At 46.2% G+C, this 21062-nt stretch overlaps 2 long non-coding RNA genes across 6 annotated transcripts in view; one reads left to right on the top strand and one right to left on the bottom strand.

Annotated features, from left to right (window-relative positions):
• LOC146798923 (uncharacterized) overlaps positions 1 to 21062 on the bottom strand; it is a 357197-nt gene that overhangs the window by 233753 nt on the left and 102382 nt on the right. The window contains exon 1 of one of the 2 annotated variants that reach the window (XR_014968805.1): positions 14130 to 14339. The exons of the other annotated variant lie outside the window; for it this stretch is intronic. This is a non-coding gene — a long non-coding RNA (uncharacterized LOC146798923). Of the gene's footprint in view, positions 1 to 14129; positions 14340 to 21062 lie in introns of those variants that run through there. 2 annotated transcript variants of the gene reach the window in all.
• LOC146798924 (uncharacterized) lies at positions 14930 to 20275 on the top strand. Of its 4 annotated transcripts, none has more exons than XR_014968801.1 (6): positions 14930 to 15004; positions 17493 to 17570; positions 17752 to 17829; positions 17953 to 18541; positions 19286 to 19363; positions 19545 to 20275. It is a non-coding gene; the product is annotated as an uncharacterized LOC146798924 (long non-coding RNA). The 4 variants fall into 4 exon arrangements; XR_014968800.1 differs by adding an exon at positions 16983 to 17028 and having other exon boundaries at positions 17752 to 18541; XR_014968799.1 differs by having other exon boundaries at positions 14942 to 15004; positions 17752 to 18541.

Genomic DNA, 21062 nt, shown 5'->3' with positions numbered 1-21062 from the left:
CAATGTCAGCAGAAATATTTGGCAGAGATGCGCGCGCAGCCGCATGACGTGTGATTGACGTGCAACTAGAGGGTGAAGGGGACTTGACATTTAGCTCTACATGTGGAGACAGAAGTCTGGGGGGTCATGTCAACCTAATCCCAAATCATATCTAATATCTTATGTTTAAAGAACTGTATTATCCAAAAGGAAAGGTCTCTCGGACAGAATCTATTCTATACTGACTGTTGGTGCGTGTACAAGCGTCTAAGTGTCTACATGAGATGCGAGGGGGCAGGAATCTTCCATGGTAACAGGGGCTATGAATTACTTGCATGAGGACAGCGAGGCCTGGCCCTTTGCACGGTAGCTGGAAGAATGTTTACCTAAACTACTAGACAGGAATGCATCGGATGAGGAGCGGAGCAGATAATCTTGAAGGTGAAATACAGTTTTTGGCAGGCAACAGGCTAGATCAGGCACCGTTAGCCGCGCAGGGAGTAGGACAAAGTTCATGGATACAGATGCAGGCTCGGACTGGAGCTTTCAGAGGCAGAAAGCAGGAAAAGGCTTGATGGCAGAATTCAGGGCCTACTCGCCTGAATCTGTAAAATGTGGAAAGTGAACCACATAAAGTCGGTGGCCTTTCATACTTAGGAATGGAATATCTGACCCATTCATGGCGGATCTGAAAGAGGACATGTTGACGGTGGACGCACATGTATTTGCGTCTTCATAACTGGAACTGGAGGGAACATACATGTACTTATAGCATGCACATGGAGCCGTTGGGGTCTACGATAGGGGACATAACTGATCACAAAATTCATATTTCCTCAATTTACTAACCAACACAATTTCTGGTAGATTAGTGACTGCATGCCTCAGTTTTGTTGTCCTGTTGAGTTTTGGACCAATTATAGATACATTGATACACTTGAGGCGACGTGCTACGCAAGGTGTGACTGAGAGAAGTGCGGCGAAGAAGGCTCGGGGCTCGGAGCGCGTAACTCAGGCCCACAGCCTAGTGTGCCAGAATCGGTGCGCAGGGCATAGGGAACAGGGAAAAACTCAGTGGCATCGCAACTCTGCATCCCCGTATTTACCGCATAAAACAGCCGAGACCAGGTGGGGGGAGGGGGGTAAGGCGGGCTGCGCTGCGCTCCTACGAAGGCTGGCAAACCAGTCGGCGAGCTTTCAGCGAGTGAGGCCGAAACAACCACTGAAACAGATGAGATATGCATCTGTGTGAAGTCGCTACCCTTGTATGATGTGCGCCCGAATGAGCTCTATACCCCGAGGATCAGCCCCCCCCCCACTTGTGAGAAACACTCCCAGAGCGCGCGCTCAGTTGTCGCCAGGCACATATCATGCACGGACCTTCTTCCGGCTCAGGTCTGCGTGCCCCGGCGCGAGGTGCAGTCAGTGAGAACCCTGAAGGCGTTAGGCACACACCGCCACGCCCAGGTGTGATGACCTTGCCTTGGGATGAGGTGAGTAACCGGCACTGAGTGTTTCACCGAGTCAGTCAGCAGCCGGACCGTGCGTTACAGTCACGACGCAAACACTCAACTCAGAGCACCAAGAGTGAGGAAGGCAGCACTCGGCAGTGGCCCGTACTCACCGCAAACAGCCGGACCCGACGACGACACACCGCAAGGCGAACGGGAGGACATCTCGCGCACACGAGGACGGCGACCGTGAGGACGACGACCTCTCGAATACGCGTGTCCGGGCATGAGCGGCGCACAGGAAGCAGAGGAGGAACTGGGCGAGAGGGACGCCTATGTGGGGGGGGGCTAGCCTCGCCCCCCCTGACGGCCCGCCTCCACCTACACACTCATTGGGAGATCTCCTCCCTGGGCGCGGCCTCACTCGCGAGGCAGAAGAAGGGGGAGGGGGAAGGCTGCGACGGGCGGCCACTAGAGAGCTGCCCTGCTGATGTCCCACTGCGTGGGACGCGGGCAGCGGCATTCTCGAGGTGGGCGGTGGATGAGGTGATGTCTTTTCAGGACTGACTGATTCTTCTGGGAGGACCTCAATTTAGTATCCAACAATAATCTAGACCGCTCGGCACAGCCCCAATGATTGCTGCCCCGGCCACTCACCTGAAAGGCAGGATGACTGCAGTGGCGATGAATGCTCGCCTGACCTCTTGAGACGCTTCTTGGCACTACTGAGTGGAACAGGAGGCTCGGCAGGTGTCCCGTAAGGGAAGAGGGAAGGGGAAGTGTAAGACAAAAAAACAGACAAAAGACACAGTTGCGTCTTGCTGCCTGGTCCAGACAGGCTCCCAAAACGCCAGGGTTGCAAGGGGTCAGATAAGGATGGCGAACAAAACACACTATTAGTTCTGCGCTCTCTCATAGAGGCTGGGTGCTAAATCATACAACACAATGCGCTGGGGGCTGCACACAACAATCACCTCTCCAGAGTTGCACTCCGTTGACCTCTTCCTTAGCAGCACTGCGATGATTGCTGTCATAGAAGTCCTGCTGCGCTTTTCGCTTTGGGATACATCAAACGTTTTTACAGTGTACAACTCAACAGGTGAGGCTACTGGCGAGGCTACAGGCATGCACACCAAACCAAATCTCAATGTGTTACACAAAGTCATCACAGTGTGCAGCTCTGCATGTGATGCTACAGGCATGCACCCTACACAAGGTTCCAATGTGTTCCATTACCAAAGCAATCAGTCTGCACATTGGTGTATACGAAATTAAGAAAAACACAATCTGCACCTTGTAGCTTGTAACCGATGTCCTGACGTGCATAACAACTTCCAACGTCATAAACACAGATAACACAAGCATCCTCTCAGCCACATAAACTTAGCTGAAGGAGCTCAGGTGAGAGACCCCTGCGATTTCCAAAACGTTCAGCATGGCTGTCCGATGTGTGCTGGGCTTGTTGTGCGCTGGATGTCTACAATGCAGGCGTTGGAGGAGAGTCCAGAGAGCCAATTGGGAGCGGCGGAGCAGCCAATAAGGAGACAGAGCAAGAGGAAAGGATCCTTCCTGGAAACGGAGCAACGACGCCAAGTGAGGCGTTGTCTGGGGCGTGGCTCTATATAGCCAATCAGAGGCGGCAGATTGGTGGCCCAAGTGATCCTCCCTAACACGTGAGGCGCTTCCGTCAAGCCAATGTGGAGGGCATCACCATGTGAATGTGACAACAACCCTAACACGCTGCTCAGAAACAGCGCGAAAAGGCAACATCAACAAGCATTGGCAATACATTGACCCATAATCAACAAGCATTGGCAATACAGCAGATATAAATAAATACACATTTGTAATTTACACTGGTGGAAGAGAACAGCAATGTACTTTACACTGGTGGGGGGCAAACAGCAATGTGATTGACAAATGGTCCCTGTGGATGGTGACAGATCAAGCAGGGCACAGCAAGAGAACTCTTGACAGTTGCAGGAGATGGGACTGTGGGACCAATGGAGTGACTGTCGCCTTAGATAATCCGGTTGTATCCCTTCCAGCCCTCAACCTCTCAGTTCCCCCGGCAACGGAGGAGCAGCTAGCTCACCAATATCCTATCCAGTGGGCAAACACATCCATCCTACTTTGGGGTCCAACTAGCCTTCACTTTGAAAGACACATTGACGCTCAACTACAGCGCTCAACTTCAACAAGGAAGACAGGACCTGGCCCAATGGAGGCAAGATTAACTTTCCTGGCTAGGGTGGGTGGCTGCCCTCAAAATGACTATCCTCACCAAGATTCTATGCCTATTCTAAACCCTACCGATAGAACCTCCCTCAGGGAAGAAAACGACACTGCAAGGGGAGGTGAATGGTTCGTCTGGGCAGATGGAAGACCTAAGATGTGACGGGATCAGGGCTACAGATCTCCAAGGGTGGGAGGGCTGGGTATTCCTAACCTTCTCCACTACTATCAAGCGGGCCAGCTTAGGTATGTGGTGGAGTGGACAAGAGAGGAATCGGAGAAGCACTGGTTGTTTATGGATTAAGCGCTGGCAGGATTGCATTTGTGGAAACTCCAGTTTCTGTGTAAGACGCAGCGACCAAGGGGGCTCATACTCCTCACAGATCATTAAGACCATGCTAGAGGTGTGAGATCAGGTAGCTACCCGTCAGGGCCTGTCTTTCTTTTCTTCCCCCTTAACACCGATACTTGACAACTCAGATGTCACGCCGAGACTGAACCAGAGAGAGCTTCAGTCATGGCAGAATGCCGGATGTCGCTCTGTCACCTTCTTGATGAGGAAGGTTTTCTCCCAAGTAAGGGCGGACTATTCCCTGCCAGAGTCGGAGGGGATGCATTATCTTTCTTTTTTTTAAATATATCTTTTTTTATTAAGAACAAAATTGGACAATCCAGAAAGTATACAATCATGAGCAAACACAGTGCTCTATTGATACTTGGTGGGCAGCTAACATGGAAGCACATGCTCCAGCATTACATTTCAATCTCAACTCACCAGTGGCAGATCTATTAAGTCCTCGTTTCTCCAAGCTTGCGGGGGTTCACACAATCTCCCCCGTATTCATTCCATTTTTCCCCAGACCTGTGACCACTTAGTGGGGCACCCCCTAGAAACATATATGGTCTTCTCTGTCACCATACACCAATCCATATCCTTCCGCCATTCATCTAAAGTTGGTGGGTCTCACGCCTTCCATTTCCTAGCTATATTTCTTCTTGCAATCATAAACCAGAGAGTCACCCATATTCGTTCTTTAGAAGTCAAATCTGTCGGGCCCCAAATGTTCAGGAGACTCAGTTTGATGTTACAATCAATTCTTTGCCCCATTACTCTCTCCATGCACCCTGCTACTGCTGACCAGTACTTCTGAATAGTCATACACTCCCATAGAATATGTATAAAAGTGCCCTCCTGACCACATTTCCAGACACACCCTGCCTCAGTGTCATATCCCATTCTCACCATTGTTGGTCCAGTGAGGTATATTCTATGAAGTATCTTCAATTGCACTAGCCGAAGCCTCGAGGAAATAGCCACCTCCTTGGGAGAGGCCAGTGCCTCAAGCCACTCCTCATCGTCAAGCACAGCAACGTCATAGTCCCATTTTGTTTGCAGCCGGAGTAGAGGATCCAGCGTGTTATTGATTAGTTTGTTTATATATTAGTGATATGGCTTTCTCCGGGAGTTCTCTGTCTAAGACCCTATCTTCAGGAGGGGAGAATTCTGTTGATAATTCCCCCTTTTTTTTAAAATCACAGCTAGTAAAGCATGCCGGATCTGCAAGTACCTGTAGTGTTCAGTATCAGCCAGCTCAATATCCGTCTGCAGGTGACCAAAGGGAATCACTCCACCCTCCTTCCATAGATCTCCCACCCTCGAAATACCAATCAAGTCCCAACGGTCAAATCCCCGGGTGTGTCTCAACTTGCCTAATTGGTCAGTGTGCCAGAGTGGTGTGGCCTGCGTGAGCCTGCCCTTCCAGCCCAAGCTCTTCGTAGCTGCCTTCCATACTTGGACCGCATGTCCTGTGGGCCCAGTCAGTTTCATCTTTGCTGGGTTTGAATATATTGCACCTGCAAAGCAACCCCCAGAAAGGAGCCATCTATCCATTTGGAAACCTGGGTATTCCGGTGGCCGATATGTACATTGATTTATCGCGGCAAGTTGTGCCGCCCAATAATATTTTTTGATGTCTGGGAGGCCAATTCCCCCATCTTACCACCCCAGTGTTAGCTTCTGAGTGGCGATCCTTGGTGGCTTGCCGTCCCACGAAAAGGTCTCCGAGTACACCATTAATGGGTTTAGAGTATTCAGACCCCACTGGGTGTGGCGTGTTTTGCAAGACATACACGAAACACGGGAGGGGCATCATTTTAAATAGGGCTGCGCGTCCTAAGAGGGACAGAGGGAGCGATCTCAAGTGAAGGACATCACTCTTAAGTCGCTGTAATGGGGGCTGTAGATTGTGCTCGCTAAAACGGGACGGGTCTTTGGATCCCCGGATCCCCAAGTATTTGAACTCTTCCTTCTCTTCTGTGATAGTGAAATCCCTGGGTAGCGAAGGAGGTGCCCCACTTAGAGAACGGACTTAGACCAGTTAATTTTATATCCAGTGAATCTGCCAAAAACAATGAAGATGTGCAATATCCTATTTAGAGAGGCCGCTGGCGATGCTAAGTATAATAAAATATCGTCAGCGTATAATGAAATACGGTCTTCCCAACCTTCCACCCATCTAAGTCCCCTGACAACTGGGTCTTTACGTATCCACATCACCAACGGTTCGAGCGTCAAGGCAAAAAGAGGAGGAGAAAGGGGGCAGCCCTGCCTGGTGCTCCTACTGAGTGTGAAGGTACAGGATTTCCTATTGTTGACCACCACTTGGGCTAGCGGACCTCTATACAGGAGTCAAATCCACCCAATGTATTCCTGACACCTTTTGTGCATCTGCAGAGAATTACAAGCTCAACGACGCCAATTACTGAAGCCACACTTCATAAGCAAGGGGATAAGAACTTGTAGGCAAGCAGTAATGGCATGCCTCGGAGGAGGGAACGTCCAGCTGGCGTGTCACTTCGTACAATCCATGGAAGCTGCTGGGGTGAAACCTTGCCGATAAACAACTGGTATCCTCCATCACTGCATCATTCTTCAGTTTTTTGCTTGCATAACAAACAACACACACTCAGTTTGCCTCTCTTCCGAACAACACATGTCTCAGTACAACTGTCAACTGTAACCTACCTCTACCGCTGTCAGAAAGTAACTGGTCTAATGTATAATTAATCCTCTAATCGAACTGAGCACGTGTTTTATTAAAATTGTAATCTTCTAGAATCTCACTTCCCTCCTAAAAATGCTCAGGACCAGAAAACCCATCAAGATATTGAACGATCAAACCTCTTATCAATGTACTATAATAGACACAATCACGGACAATTGCACTATTGATGTTAATACAATGCACGGATGTTTTATGAAATTAAATTGAGAAATTTTAAACCAATGAACTTTGTTGCTGTAATTTTTGCCACGTTCTTTTTAAACAGAAATTGTAAATGTTTTTAATTAATTGCTTACTTAGGTATTCCTTACCGGACCCCGGTTTCTACAACACAGGAAACATGTAGGGCCATTTGATGGTGTCGAATGCCATGGCCGCGTCAAGAGACACAACCACCGCATCTTCCCTGATCGTCATGGCACGGTTTAGTACTCCGTGAAGACTTCGCAAATTGAGTGAAGTGTTTCTAGGTGGCATAAAGCCCGATTGGTCCAGGTGGACTAGCTTTGTGATTACCCGCAATAAGCGAGCAGCCAAAACTTTCGCCAATATCTTGGCTTCCACGCTGAGCAACAATATTGGCCTATAGGAAGAGCACGTGTTTTTCGGCTTCCCTTCCTTATGAATGACCACAATCGTTGCAAGTCTCTGGTCAGCAGGAAGTACTCCCACTTCCTTACTCTCTTGGAACATTTTAGTTAGGTAGGGTGCAGTTTTACTCAAGGTAATTTTATACAGCTCAATGGGCAAGCCATTGGGACTCAGTGCTTTACCCCCACTCAGATCCTGTAGGGCCTTTTCTATCTCTATACTAGTCAGTCCTTGGTCCAAGTCCAAGCGCTCCTCTTCAGTGAGCAACGGCAGACAAAAATATCTATCAAAAAGGAGACCGCCTCCTCCTCCGTGTGTGGTGTCTACGACGCATAAATGGTCTGATAGTAGTAGCCAAATGCATCTGCTATCGCCTGCGGTTCGGTGAGCCTTGCACCAGACTCTGCTTCTATTTCTACCACTACCCTATTTGCTTGGTCTCTGCGGTCTAGCCAGGCCAGCAGCTTCCTAGCCTTATCCCTGAAGTCATATATTCTGCTAAGTGTTGCCCTATATTGTGCCCTGGCCAAATCAGTAGCCAGGTCAGTATATTCTTTTATTTTCAAATGCAGAGCCTGCCTAGCGTCTTTAGTGCTATTATGTAGAAGATTACCCTTTAGCTGTAGTATGCCTTCCTCTAGGCGAACGAGTTCTGCCTGTTTCTCTTTCTTTGACCCCGCAATTTGGGCCAAGGCTACTCCCCGTATGACTACTTTGTAAGCCTTCCACAATGTCAGAGCTGAGTCTACTGAGCCCTCGTTTTCCTGGAAGTAGATCTCCGTATCTCGTGTGATTTTCTCTCTTATTTGGGGGATCTTAAGGTCCCATGGGTTGATAGGAGCCGTTCTACCGGTTGCGGGCTCTCCCACCTCTAGTCAGCACAAGATGGGCGAGTGGTCTGATATACCCCAGGCTAGGTGGTTCACCTCTTTGATACTATTTATTTGGCTCGCTAACATTACCACATAATCTATCCTAGACATACTATGATGGGCACCCGAGTAGAAAGTATACTGTTGTTCCTCCGGAAGGAGCCTCCTCCATGTATCTACTAAACCCATTGCTCCCAAAAAACTATGTAGGTGCATTCGGGAGAGAGGCAAGCCTCTCTGGGGCCAGCGATCCAAGGAATCATACACAATCTCCCCCAATCACCAGTCTACCCTCTGGCAAGTCAAGAAGGAGGCTTCAAAGGTCCCTGAAAGCCAAGGCCTGGAGACCCGGCGATATGTAGACTGAGACTAGATTTAACTTGCGACCCTCCCACGTCCTAGAGATCGACACAAATCTACTGAGGTTGTCTTTCCAGGTACGGTCGATCGTCATTTGGAAAGTTTTACGCACCATTTGAGGAACTTCGATTTTCGATCGTGATCGTATCGACCCGCCATTTTGTGCTCCGCCGCCATTTTGTGTTGCCCTCACTCAGGCAGCACGACGATCGAAGTCTTTTCTGCTTTTCCTGCAATATTGTGTCGAAGTAGCCTTGTGCCTCTGTTTACAAAAGCTGGTGTTAGAGACTAGCCGAGTACACTAATCCCTGTCTGGTTTTTCTAATCCCTGTCTTTACTATCGGTTGGTTCACACTATTCTCTTCTGACTTAATCTTATCGTCTGGCCTTCGCTGTCCTCTGCTCATATTCTCTTGTTTCACAACTGTCCTCCAAAACACACAAACGTATCTCGTCACCTGCAAGTCAGCTACAAGTCAGTTAATGAATTAGCTCGTGGGGAGGGGTGACAAACACAGTTAGAGAAGAGGCTTCTTCGAGTTACTCGATACTTTATTTTCAAACCTTTCCTAGTGGTTCTGTTCTGTTTTCCAACTTTTCTTATTGGCTCTTTTTATATGTTTTAGGTGTGTTTTTTGGTTAATGTATATGTCACCTATGTACTATATAAGATTGTGCGCCACGGAGTGAAGTGGCAGTCTCCTGAGAACATACCGTGTGTACTTCTAGGACAACTGTACTAGCTGCAGCTAATAAAATCTGATATTTTACGCCGACAGAGTGTCCCCGTGTCTCTGTGTAGCTAAGCAGGAGAACCCAGGAGATTAAGGCGTACCCTGCGCCGCCAGGTCCAATTGGTTCTGGTTTTTCACATTATTCCCACCCCCCTGGATCCTGAACCAAACGCTGAATGTGCCACCATTTTAATCCCCCTCCTCAACATTGCGTTACATGCATTTCCTAATAAATACGTCTCTTGTAGTAGGATCACGTCTGGGGAATGTCGTTTTATGAAGCACTATTCCCCTCTTTATCTTGTCCCCCAGTCCATTAACATTCCAGGACAACAATCGGAGTCCTTGCTTAGTTGCTGAGTCCATACTCATCTAGGGTGTTAAACTGCAGTCGCAGGGGAAGCCCCTAACAGTATCCAAAGGTTTGTGCGGCGTTTATCGCCCATCCAGCCCCACCATATGCCCCTTGTTAAACGTACTGATTGTGTTATCATTAATGCACCTCTTGTTGTCCATCTTGTCCGAACTGTGTTGGATAAACATAACTAAACTTCCCTTCCCCCCATCCTAACACTAGAAAGACTTGCTTTTTGATGAATGTCGTAGTCATATATTGTCAGTGACAAGAGCCCCACCCCCCTTAACTTAATCAACTTTACCCCTCTCCCTGCCTTCCTGCATGGCAGTATCAGAACCTTCCACCACCCCAAACTTGCAGAGTGCCTATGGCCCACCCCTATAACTCAAGGTGTGTGTGCCCAACCTGACATCCGTTCAAATCAATACAATCAATTACTGGTTCAGTATCACAATGCGCTCATCAATTACTTCATTGAATAACATTGTTCAGTTCCGCACTGTCTATATGAAATTGCAGTTCATGCCTTGCCCCTTCTAGTGTTGTGTTTGAGGGACCCACTGTTACCAGGCCCTCTAGAGTAGTGTCCATAGGAACTTCACAATTACCATGAGTCATACAGACTAGTTCTCACTTGGCGCCGTCTTCCTCTGCTTGTTCTCTCTGTGGGGATCCCACCCCCTGCTCCCCTCGAGGCTGTTCTCGTCTAAGTCGTTGGCTTTGGTGACTTCTTGCTGGCCAGTCGCCAGCCATCTAGCCAGTCCCATGCCTCTTCAGGGGTGACGAAGAACCAGACCTTGCCCTCGGACTCCACTCTTAATTTAGACGGAAAAATCATCGCATATTTTACGTTCTTGTCCCACAGTGCTTTCTTTAATTCCAGGAAGCTGCGCCGCTGGTGTTGCACCTTTAGCGTGAAGTGCGGGAAGAAAGTCACCCTACTATTTTGAAATTCATTTGGTGGTGTTGTGCAGCAGTTTGTAGAATGATATCCCTGTCCCTATAGTTGAAGATTCTCACAACTATGGGTCTCGTGGGGGGGGGGGGCTCCAGGTTTCGGTTTGCCCCCTGGCACTCTATGTGCTCTCTCAACTGTAAAGAATTTTGACAGTCTAGTAGGTTTCAGGTAATTCGTGACTAGCTCCTCCAGGAACAGGTGTCTGATGCTTGTTCATCCGCGCGCTCCGGGACCCCCAGTATGCGTACGTTTTTGCGCCTTGAGCGCCCTTCATACTCATCCAGTTGAGCCTCTTGTCTAGAGTCTATACGTCATCCACCCTCTGCTGTAGGGGGGTAGTGTCCTTGACAAGGGAGCCCGCGGTCGACTCAACATCCTTGAGTCTAGTGTTCATTGAACGCATGTCCGCTCTAATTAGGGATACTTCCGAGATAATCTTGGACTCCAGTGACGTTCTCACCATCGTGATAGCCGGTAGGATATCCTGCAGGGTCGGTACCTTTGCCCCATCAATGTCCTGTTGTTTCTCGGGCGGGTCTTGAGCTCCCTTATGAGTGGGACCAGAGACCATGTCCCACGCATATTTTTCCAATTTGGTCTGCATGGGGGCCTAGGTGTTGCAACCACCCGCCATGCCCAAGCAGTATAGAACTCCGCACGGGTGAGTGGAAGCTGCCCGGATAGCCCTAGTGTTTCGTTAGATGGGGTTTCTGGGTTGCGCCCTCTCTCAGGAGGAAAAACACTGTCTGCATTGGCTGCTTCCTCCGGTGCTGTGCCCCGCCAATAATTCTGCTACTACTGCGCCCCAGGTTCCCAAAGAGCGTCCCGCCTTCCGAGTTGCAGGCTGCTAATTATCGGTCACCACTTGGTCCCCAAGATGAACTCAGGTTGCCCTTCAAAGCTGCAGGACCTCCCTGGTCCACCGGCAAGTGCGGCAATCTCAGGACCAGCAAGCCTCGATTTGTTGCTCTCCCCTTACAGTCATGGAGGAGCTGGCATCCCTTCGTTGCAGCCGGTGAGTAATCCCAGTCCAGGCAGCGAGGCGCCACAACAATTACAGCTGCTCACGTAATTAATGTGCCCTATTTATCTCCAATCTGGCCTCTCGGACCAACACCCAGCGCTGCTCTCTGCAAATGGAGTATTTTTGGCCCCTTGGCCGCCTCCTGGGACCGGATTGCCACTGTGGGCCCTGTGCGTCTCGTTGGGCGTTTCCGACTACGGTCGGGTGACTCAAGCCTGTCTGTGCACCCGGGAACCTGGAGGGAGGGAGGGAGGAGGGAGCAACCAGCAGCACTTCTCTCACACTTGCAGTCCCAGGGGGGCAGGTACACTCCACGTCCGGATCGCTTGCCCCCTCCTTACTTTGAGGCACGCTCCAGTAATGCCGGCCCCTCAGCGCCGCCTCTGCTCCGTCAGCCACCTCAGAGCCAATCGTGCTCTGGCCACTTCTTTTCTGGCACGCTGTTCACCGGAGTCACCACCCTGCTGAAGTCTCTCCGCAGTTCCCCATTTCTGGGCAGTCAGCATGGCGTTCACCTCAGGATGATGAGCGGGAGGAACGACAAAGACCAGGCCCGCTGGGCGCGCCAGGCAAATCACAGGCGTCCAACAGCCGAATCTGCCGGTTCACGGCTCAAAATGAGCCCGCTGGAGTCAAAGGGAACAAAACTGACGATTACTGCTCAGTAATTCCGGATTAATGTACGGATGGTCTTGTTAATGGCTGCACTCGGACGAAGCCGCCTCAAGGTGCGGCCATTTTCTTCTGCAGTTGGCCATGCCCCCTCAGGATGCATTATCTACAAGTTAGACTCTGGCTCCACCATTCAACAGTGCATCTGAGGGCTCAGGGGGTCCTTACTACGTTTGAGCTTTGGCTAGTCACAAAAACGTCTAATAAGCGTATCATTACGAAACTGTACAGAATACTCCAATAAGGCAGTCCACTGGCTAAAATTGCTGGACAGAGGAGGTGGGAAACAGAATTGGGGTGCCAACTGACGCAGAAAGAGTGGGAGGTGATTTATCATAGGGCAAACCATACAGCACGCAATACATCTAGTATTGAGACCGCCACTAAAATAGCGACATATTGGTATCTCATGCCTATGCGCCTTCACAGAGGCAACCCTTCCATAAGCGCTGCATGCTGTAAGGGATCTGGGCCCTTCGGGGACACTCTTGCACCTACTCTAGAATTGCCCTAGACTCACACAATACTGAGACAGGGTATTAACTGAAATTGACACACATCTGAGCACACAACTTCCACGCGTTCCTGTCTACGTGATATTGGGGCTCCCCAATGTCCTTCCATATGCACGGAAGTCACACAAGGGATGACAGATCGGGCTTGTGCTGGGGGCTGCCTTTCCAAACATCTTAGCACACACTGGGGCATTGATAAACTTCGGACACACCTGGGTTGGATACACCGCTTATGGCATATCCTAGGAATTAAGAAGTTTACCTTTGCACTTCCCTCCAAGGCTGACACTTATAGGGACTCTGGCGCCCCTTCATTGTCTTACTCTCAGTAGAGTTTAGGGAACTAACCTGCCCTCAATAGATTCGCCTTTTACAGCTAACTGGGGGGATACCCCTACATAAAATGGTTCGTCCAACTAAAGCGCATACTAGATACTACACAGGACCTCAATGGAAGAACGAACTCGGTTGAGTACACGAGGGGTGTAGGGGAGGGAGGGCCAGTTGAAGTTTTTTTTTTGGTCTAACCAAGAGCTTAAGATTCTGAATGTTATGCTATTACGCTTCATGTATGCTCTTCAGTCTTGTGAATTCCTTTTGAAAACCAAAAAAGAGATTTAAACCGTAAATATAGACGTGCCAGCAAATTAATTTCATTTAAAGATGCCCACTAGAACCCTCACACGCTTGTTTTCAGTTACCTTAGCTCCAGCACTTATATTTAAACTGCTTCGCACCACACAACCAGCAGATCCCCCTCCTGCCTTCTTCTCCCTCAGTGATCCTTTCCGATTGATTGCATTATCTATTTTCCTATTCCTTCCCAAACTTCTCCACCTCCTCTCCTTCACCAGTTGTTCCTCAACGTCGCCCTTTCTTCTCAATTTCTACCTACTGCATTCTAAAGTAGTACCTCCACTCCATTCAAGACACACCCAGGCCCTATTTCTCCCCCAGGATTAATTCACCACGTAGCCACTGATAGCTCTAGAAATGTTTCATTGATGCGAGATAGGAGTGTGACTTTTAGCCAGTACTGTTTTCTCAGCCACCGGCACTAACATTCCGAGGCCCTAATTGGGAGAAGCGGTACTATAAGTCCCACCATGCTAATTGACGTTTACTGTAAACCAGAAATGAACCAATGATAATACCCTTTGACAAGGGGCCAATGAGCAGGTCTGCTTTCGGTACTCTCCAGTACCTTCCTCCTCATTAGTAGCTATTATCCCCTACTTTCCTCAATTGTTATCTGTTCCCCTACTTCACGAGCTTAATACCCCTGTCTCAAAAGTAACAATACGTCTTTACTTACAGGTATTGACGAATCTCCTGTGCGTGGTGATTTGCTGACAGGGCGTATGTTTAACCTGCTTGCTTTGATTTTTGATACGACAGCATCCTTTTCAACCTTCTTGGCCTTCCACCATCTAGCTATACCCTCCATCATCTTCTCTTTTTTTCTGCCGCTATCCTGAAATTTGAGTTCAGTCCCTCACGAGAAAACGAATCCGAACTGTCAAAAGGGGCATGGAAACAGAAAAAGGACGGCAAAACAAAGCTCTACACTTGATGAGGCCAAAGCTTCTGGTCTTACAAGTAAGACGGCCATCTTTCAATATTGTGTTTCCCAGCACTGCCAAGAAGTCTAAGACAGATTTAAAAGTAATCTGATATTTTAATTAATATACTATAGACTTATGAAGTTGTTTGTGTGAAATGATGTTACAATATTCTTTCAGATAAAACAGTAAAGAGCGCAGAGGTTACATATAAAATTGATGGTAAATAAGCCTACATTTAAAATATTTAAATATCTTCTCATTGTTTTTCATATTAAATCTTTTTCATTATCATCTTTTTAGGTCGAGGACTACCGGTCTGCCGAAGGCAGAACCGGAAGTCGGAAGATTTAATGTTTCCTAGAGTGGCTATTTAGCCCGCCTCTCTTTTTGCTTCTCCTCCATTGGCTGGCTTCCTAAACGGAGGCCCGCCATTGGAGGAGAGAGCCGTCCCTCCAAATAGGCTCCGTCTTTTTCAGATTCGGGGGCGTGTTCCTTGCTGTTCTTTCCACTTTTTAGCCACGCCCTTTTAGAACAGCAGGAACACGCCCCCGAATCCGAAAAAGTTTCGGAGCTTCCATCCGCCATTGTTTTGCTGTCCTCTGGCCGTGAGGATCTTCGTGCTGTTGTGAGTATAGTTAAGGCATTTCGCCTGTTTGTTCCTCCTTGCTCTTTTTTTTTTCCAGTCGCCTTTAGCAAAGTCAGCCGTGTCAAAGTCAGCCGTGTGTTTACTTTCGTGCTGTTGTGCGTTTAGTTAAGGCATTTTGCCTGTTTGTTCGTCCTTGCTCTTTTTTTTTTTGTTCCAGTCGCCTTTAGCAAAGTCAGCCGTGTGTTTACTTTCGATGCGAAAATAATCATGGGGGTGCCTTTGTAGTACCGCGCTTGATCAGTACATATTTCGTCATGGACGTACTAGCCCGTAACTTACAGTCTTAAGCGTCTCTTTAAATCACCGCGGTGGCCCAATAGCATTTCTCCTAATGCGATATTTTGAAAATCGTACTTCTGCACCCTGGTCTGACTTGTCACTGATACACTGATAATCGTCTTGCTGTGACCCGTGTATTGACGTGTTTGTTTTAGCTTTCCTTGTGGTGTTGTTTGCCATGTCGCCTTTAGCAAAGTCAGCCGTGTCAAAGTCAGCCGTGTGTTTACTTTCGTGCTGTTGTGAGTATAGTTAAGGCATTTCGCCTGTTTGTTCCTCCTTGCTCCTTTTTTTTTCCAGTCGCCTTTAGCAAAGTCAGCCGTGTCAAAGTCAGCCGTGTGTTTACTTTCGTGCTGTTGTGCGTTTAGTTAAGGCATTTTGCCTCTTTGTTCGTCCTTGCTCTTTTTTTTTGTTCCAGTCGCCTTTAGCAAAGTCAGCCGTGTGTTTACTTTCGATGCGAAAATAATCATGGGGGTGCCTTTGCAGTACCGCGCTTGATCAGTACATATTTCGTCATGGACGTACTAGCCCGTAACTTACAGTCTTAAGCGTCTCTTTAAATCACCGCGGTGGCCCAATAGCATTTCTCCTAATGCGATATTTTGAAAATCGTACTACTGCACCCTGGTCTGACTTGTCACTGATACACTGATAATCGTCTTGCTGTGACCCGTGTATTGACGTGTTTGTTTTAGCTTTCCTTGTGGTGTTGTTTGCCATGACCTTCTACGTTCTATGTGTATGCGTGGTTTTTTGGACTATTGACTCGTCTCCTTTCTAGGTAAACTATTTCCACTTTAAATTGTGTCCGCAATTTGTTTGTGTCTCGCGTATTGTGCCCCCTGTTTTTGTGTGTCCGCCATTTATTTGTTGGTTCCGTCTTGTGGCCCGTGTCTTGGCGTCTTCCTACCTGCATGGCCAGCTTTGGGCGTCTTGGATGGTTGGCTTTTGTGATTACACTTAGCCCTTTTGAACTTTTATTGGTGTCCGCCATTTGTTTTGGGATCGCGTTGCACGGCATGGCCGCACTTCTCATGCCCGTGTTAAGCTAGTGTTGCGTTAGTCATCTCTTACTGCCTCGTGATTATCTCGTGTTTCCTGGCTTCAAGGTAAGTTCGTTTTTTTCGAAAAAATACTAATCTATATAGTTTGTGGTTTGTTATACGTTTCTATGATGTTTGTGCTCTTTGGAAATATTTCGCATTTACAGAAAACATAGCAGTGCCACATATTATGGTACGGATTGTCTGGCTCTTATGCGAAAGCGATTTTATATTAATATTCTTGTCATGTTTGTGGTGTCATTGCGTTTATTATTTTTTTTAGGCTCATAGAATTGATTTAGAGGTTGCAAAACAAATATCCGTCACATTTGAACAATTTCTTTATAATTTGGTCAAATGTGCTTTTCGCTACCTTTTATACGTCAGGGTGTGGCACGTCTTTAAATTAAAGTACACGGACATTGGGGATATCCTCACAGAAGCTATAGAAGTAAGTGCTGCATTGGCGTATTTTATTTTCTATGCGTTTTGAATTGTTTTACTAAATTGTATTTCTTTTATCTTTGTAGCTTTTATTTATTGGTGTGGGCTATTTGATTTAAGGGCGCGTCTTATTGTGAACATTGTCTTGCTTTGGCCGCACTTCTTATGCCCGTCTTAAGATAGTGTTGCGTTAGTCATCTCTTACAGCCTCGTGATCATCTCGTGTTTCCTGGCTGCAAGGTAAGTTAGTTTTTTTCGAAGAAATACTAATAGATATAGTTTGTGGTTTGTTATAAGTTGCTATAATTTCCATGCTTTAGGAAGTATTTCGCAGTAACAGAAAACATAGCAGTGCCACATATTATTGTACGGATTGTCTGGCTCTTATGCGAAAGCGATTTTATATTAATATTCTTTTCATGTTGGTGGTGAAATTGCGTTTATTGTTTTTTTAAAGGCTCATACAATTGATTTTGAGGTTGCAAAACAAATATCCGTAACATTTGAACTATTTCTTTATAATTTGGTCGAATGTGCTTTTCGCAACCTTTTATACGTCAGGGTGTGGCACGTATTTAAATTAAAGTACACGGACGTTGGGGATATCCTCACAGAAGCTATAGAAGTAAGTGCTGCATTTGCTTATTTTATTTTCTATGCGTTTTGAATTGTTTTACTAAATTGTATTTCTTTTATCTTTGTAGCTGTGGGCCGTATTTTGACATTTTCGTTCCGGCATGGACACCTTTGCCAGTCGTCAATGGACAGCTCTGCGTTTCCAGGTAACCCATTTGGCCTTTCATTTGTGTCCGCCATGTATTTGTTGGTACCGTCTTGTGGCCCGTGTCTTGGCGTCTTCCTTCCTGCATGGAGTGCTTTGCCAGCCGTGAATCGCCAGGTTTGCGTTTGTAGGTAACTCATTTGCTATTTTTGTACTAATCTGGACTTTTCTTTACTTTCAAGGTGTGCCCCGTGCTTTGGCGTTTTCGTTCCTCAATGGGCAGCTTTGGCCGTCATCGATGGACGGGTTTGCGGTTACAGGTAGCCCTATTTCATTTTTTATTTATTGGTGTGGGCTATTTGATTTAAGGTCGTGTCTTATTGTGAACATTGTCTTGCTTTGGCCGCACTTCTCATGCCCGTGTTAAGATAGTGTTGCGTTAGTCATCTCTTACAGCCTCGTGATCATCTCATGTTTACTGGCTGCAAGGTAAGTTCGTTTTTTACGAAAAAATACAAATAGATATAGTTTGTGGTTTGTTATACGTTGCTATAATTTCCATGCTTTTAGGAAGTATTTCGCAGTTACAGAAAACATAGCAGTGCCACATATTATTGTACGGATTGTCTGGATCTTATGCGAAAGCGATTTTATATTATTATTCTTTTAATGTTTGTGGTGGCATTGCGTTTATATATTTTTTTAAGGCTCATACAATTGATTTTGAGGTTGCAAAAAAAATATCCGTAACATTTGAACAATTTCTTTATAATTTTGTCGAATGTGCTTTTCGCTACCTTTTATACGTCAGGGTGTGGCACGTATTTAAATTAAAGTACACGGACGTTGGGGATATCCTCACAGAAGCTATAGAAGTAAGTGCTGCATTTGCTTATTTTATTTTCTATGCGTTTTGAATTGTTTTACTAAATTGTATTTCTTTTATCTTTGTAGCTGTGGGCCGTATTTTGACGTTTTCGTTCCGGCATGGACACCTTTGCCAGGCGTCAATGGACAGCTCTGCGTTTCCAGGTAACCCATTTGGCCTTTCACTTGTGTCCGCCATGTATTTGTTGGTACCGTCTTGTGGCCCGTGTCTTGGCGTCTTCCTTCCTGCATGGCCAGCTTTGGGCGTCTTGGATGGTTGGCTTTTGTGATTACACTTAGCCCTTTTGAACTTTTATTGGTGTCCGCCATTTGTTTTGGGATCGCGTTGCACGGCATGGCCGCACTTCTCATGCCCGTGTTAAGCTAGTGTTGCGTTAGTCATCTCTTACTGCCTCGTGATCATCTCTTGTTTCCTGGCTTCAAGGTAAGTTCGTTTTTTTCGAAAAAAAACTAATCTATATAGTTTGTGGTTTGTTATACGTTTCTATGATTTTTGTGCTCTTTGGAAATATTTCGCATTTACAGAAAACATAGCAGTGCCACATATTATGGTACGGATTGTCTGGCTCTTATGCGAAAGCGATTTAATATTAATATTCTTGTCATGTTTGTGGTGTCATTGCGTTTATTATTTTTTTTAGGCTCATACAATTGATTTAGAGGTTGCAAAACAAATATCCGTCACATTTGAACAATTTCTTTATAATTTGGTCGAATGTGCTTTTCGCTACCTTTTATACGTCAGGGTGTGGCACGTATTTAAATTAAAGTACACGGACGTTGGGGATATCTTCACAGAAGCTATAGAAGTAAGTGCTGCATTTGCTTATTTTATTTTCTATGCGTTTTGAATTGTTTTACTAAATTGTATTTCTTTTATCTTTGTAGCTGTGGGCCGTATTTTGACGTTTTCGTTCAGGCATGGACACCTTTGCCAGTCGTCAATGGACAGCTCTGCGTTTCCAGGTAACCCATTTGGCCTTTCATTTGTGTCCGCCATGTATTTGTTGGTACCGTCTTGTGGCCTGTGTCTTGGCGTCTTCCTTCCTGCATGGAGTGCTTGGCCAGCCGTGAATCGCCAGGTTTGCGTTTGTAGGTAACTTATTTGCAATTTTTGTACTAATATGTATTTTTCTTTACTTTCAAGGTGTGCCCCGTGCTTTGGCGTCTTCGTTCCTCAATGGGCAGCTTTGGCCGTCGTTGATGGACGGGTTTGCGGTTACAGGTAGCCCTATTTCATTTTTTATTGGTATTCGCCATTTGATTAGGGGTCGCGTCTTAGTGAACATTTTACATTGCTTTGGCCGCACTTCTCATGCTCGTGTTAAGATAGTGTGGCGTTAGTCACCTCTTACAGCCTCGTGCCCATCTTGTGTTTCCTGGGTTCAACGGATGTTGTTTGTTAAAGTCAGATAAAACATCTTGTGTATTTTCATGCTGTAAATACTTTTTATCTAATGTGTATAAATAGGCCATATCGTATCATGTTTGTGCTGCAAAAGGTTCAAGGTAAGTAAAATTGTGTATTTTTTTTACTTTTTTAAGATTCTCTTTAACTAACCTTTTTTTGTTTTTTTTGTTTTAGAGCCAGACCACTTGGAGCCATCTCGCTCGCAGACGACGAACACCATGCTTTGTTATTCTAAATAGGCCCAACTCGCACATCAGCACTAACGATTCACAACCTCCACTATCCTTTCATTGTTCGGGACAGACTCCTATCTACAATTTACATACTGCCAGACAGCAACATCCTTAACAACATCTCACCTACATGCTCTTTTAAACTACAAAGTGGTCTCTCTTTTGTGATTTAATTAAGTAACCAGCGTTTTTTTTCTTTTACAGTATTTAAAGGAGCCAAGCAACTGTTAGAAACATTTCTTGAAGAAAAACCAGCAGGTATACTTCGAGAGAGCGGACCGATACGATCGTTGGAAAACAAGTAAGCGACTTCATCCCGAGCAAAATTAAAGAGCCTCTTGCATTATCGTGCTTTCAGTACTTTGTGCTTTTTATGTGCTTTCTGTACTTACATTGTTTTCTTAATCTTAGATAATTATTTCGCAAAAAAAAAATGTATTGGGAAACTTTGCGCATTTACAATCCTTCCTTCTACACATTTATCGCTCATGTTTCACTTGCAGTCCATTGCGTATATATGTTGTACTTTTATTTTCATTTTCAACACAGAATAAGTTATTCTTAGGAGCACTTTTTTACTGACACTTATTTCATCTTTTTAATATGCACATATCTAACAGTTTGATAAAAGATTTTATATATAGTGTCGCATGTACGTTTTGGCAAGCTCAAATATGCCTTAGTGTTTTTTTGCTTCCATACAGTGAACATTTTTTGTAAAGTGCCTCGAAAATTTAGAGTCTTAATTTTCTACTTACTTGCCGCCATTAATCTTAGTGACATGTCTTTGTGCAGCACACTTCCCTCCTTCACCCACTTCCATAATGCAGAGTAATGGCAGGCTAGGCGGGATTTGTAAAATGTTGATTACTGTGCACTATTCGCAAAGTTTTATTTGAGAAGCTCTTTTCACGTGCACAGACTTATAGGTTACTATACGCACAGACCAAATAGAAACAGTACGGAGACTTTCACGTGTACTATTTGCTGCTTAACATTTAGAGCGCCTTATGTTGACTTT

This window comes from Triturus cristatus, chromosome 9 (assembly GCF_964204655.1).
Source record: "Triturus cristatus chromosome 9, aTriCri1.1, whole genome shotgun sequence".
NCBI classification, from domain to species: Eukaryota; Metazoa; Chordata; class Amphibia; order Caudata; family Salamandridae; genus Triturus; species Triturus cristatus.
Note: the sequence above shows the minus strand (reverse complement) of the source record. Positions and strands in the feature narration are given on the sequence as shown.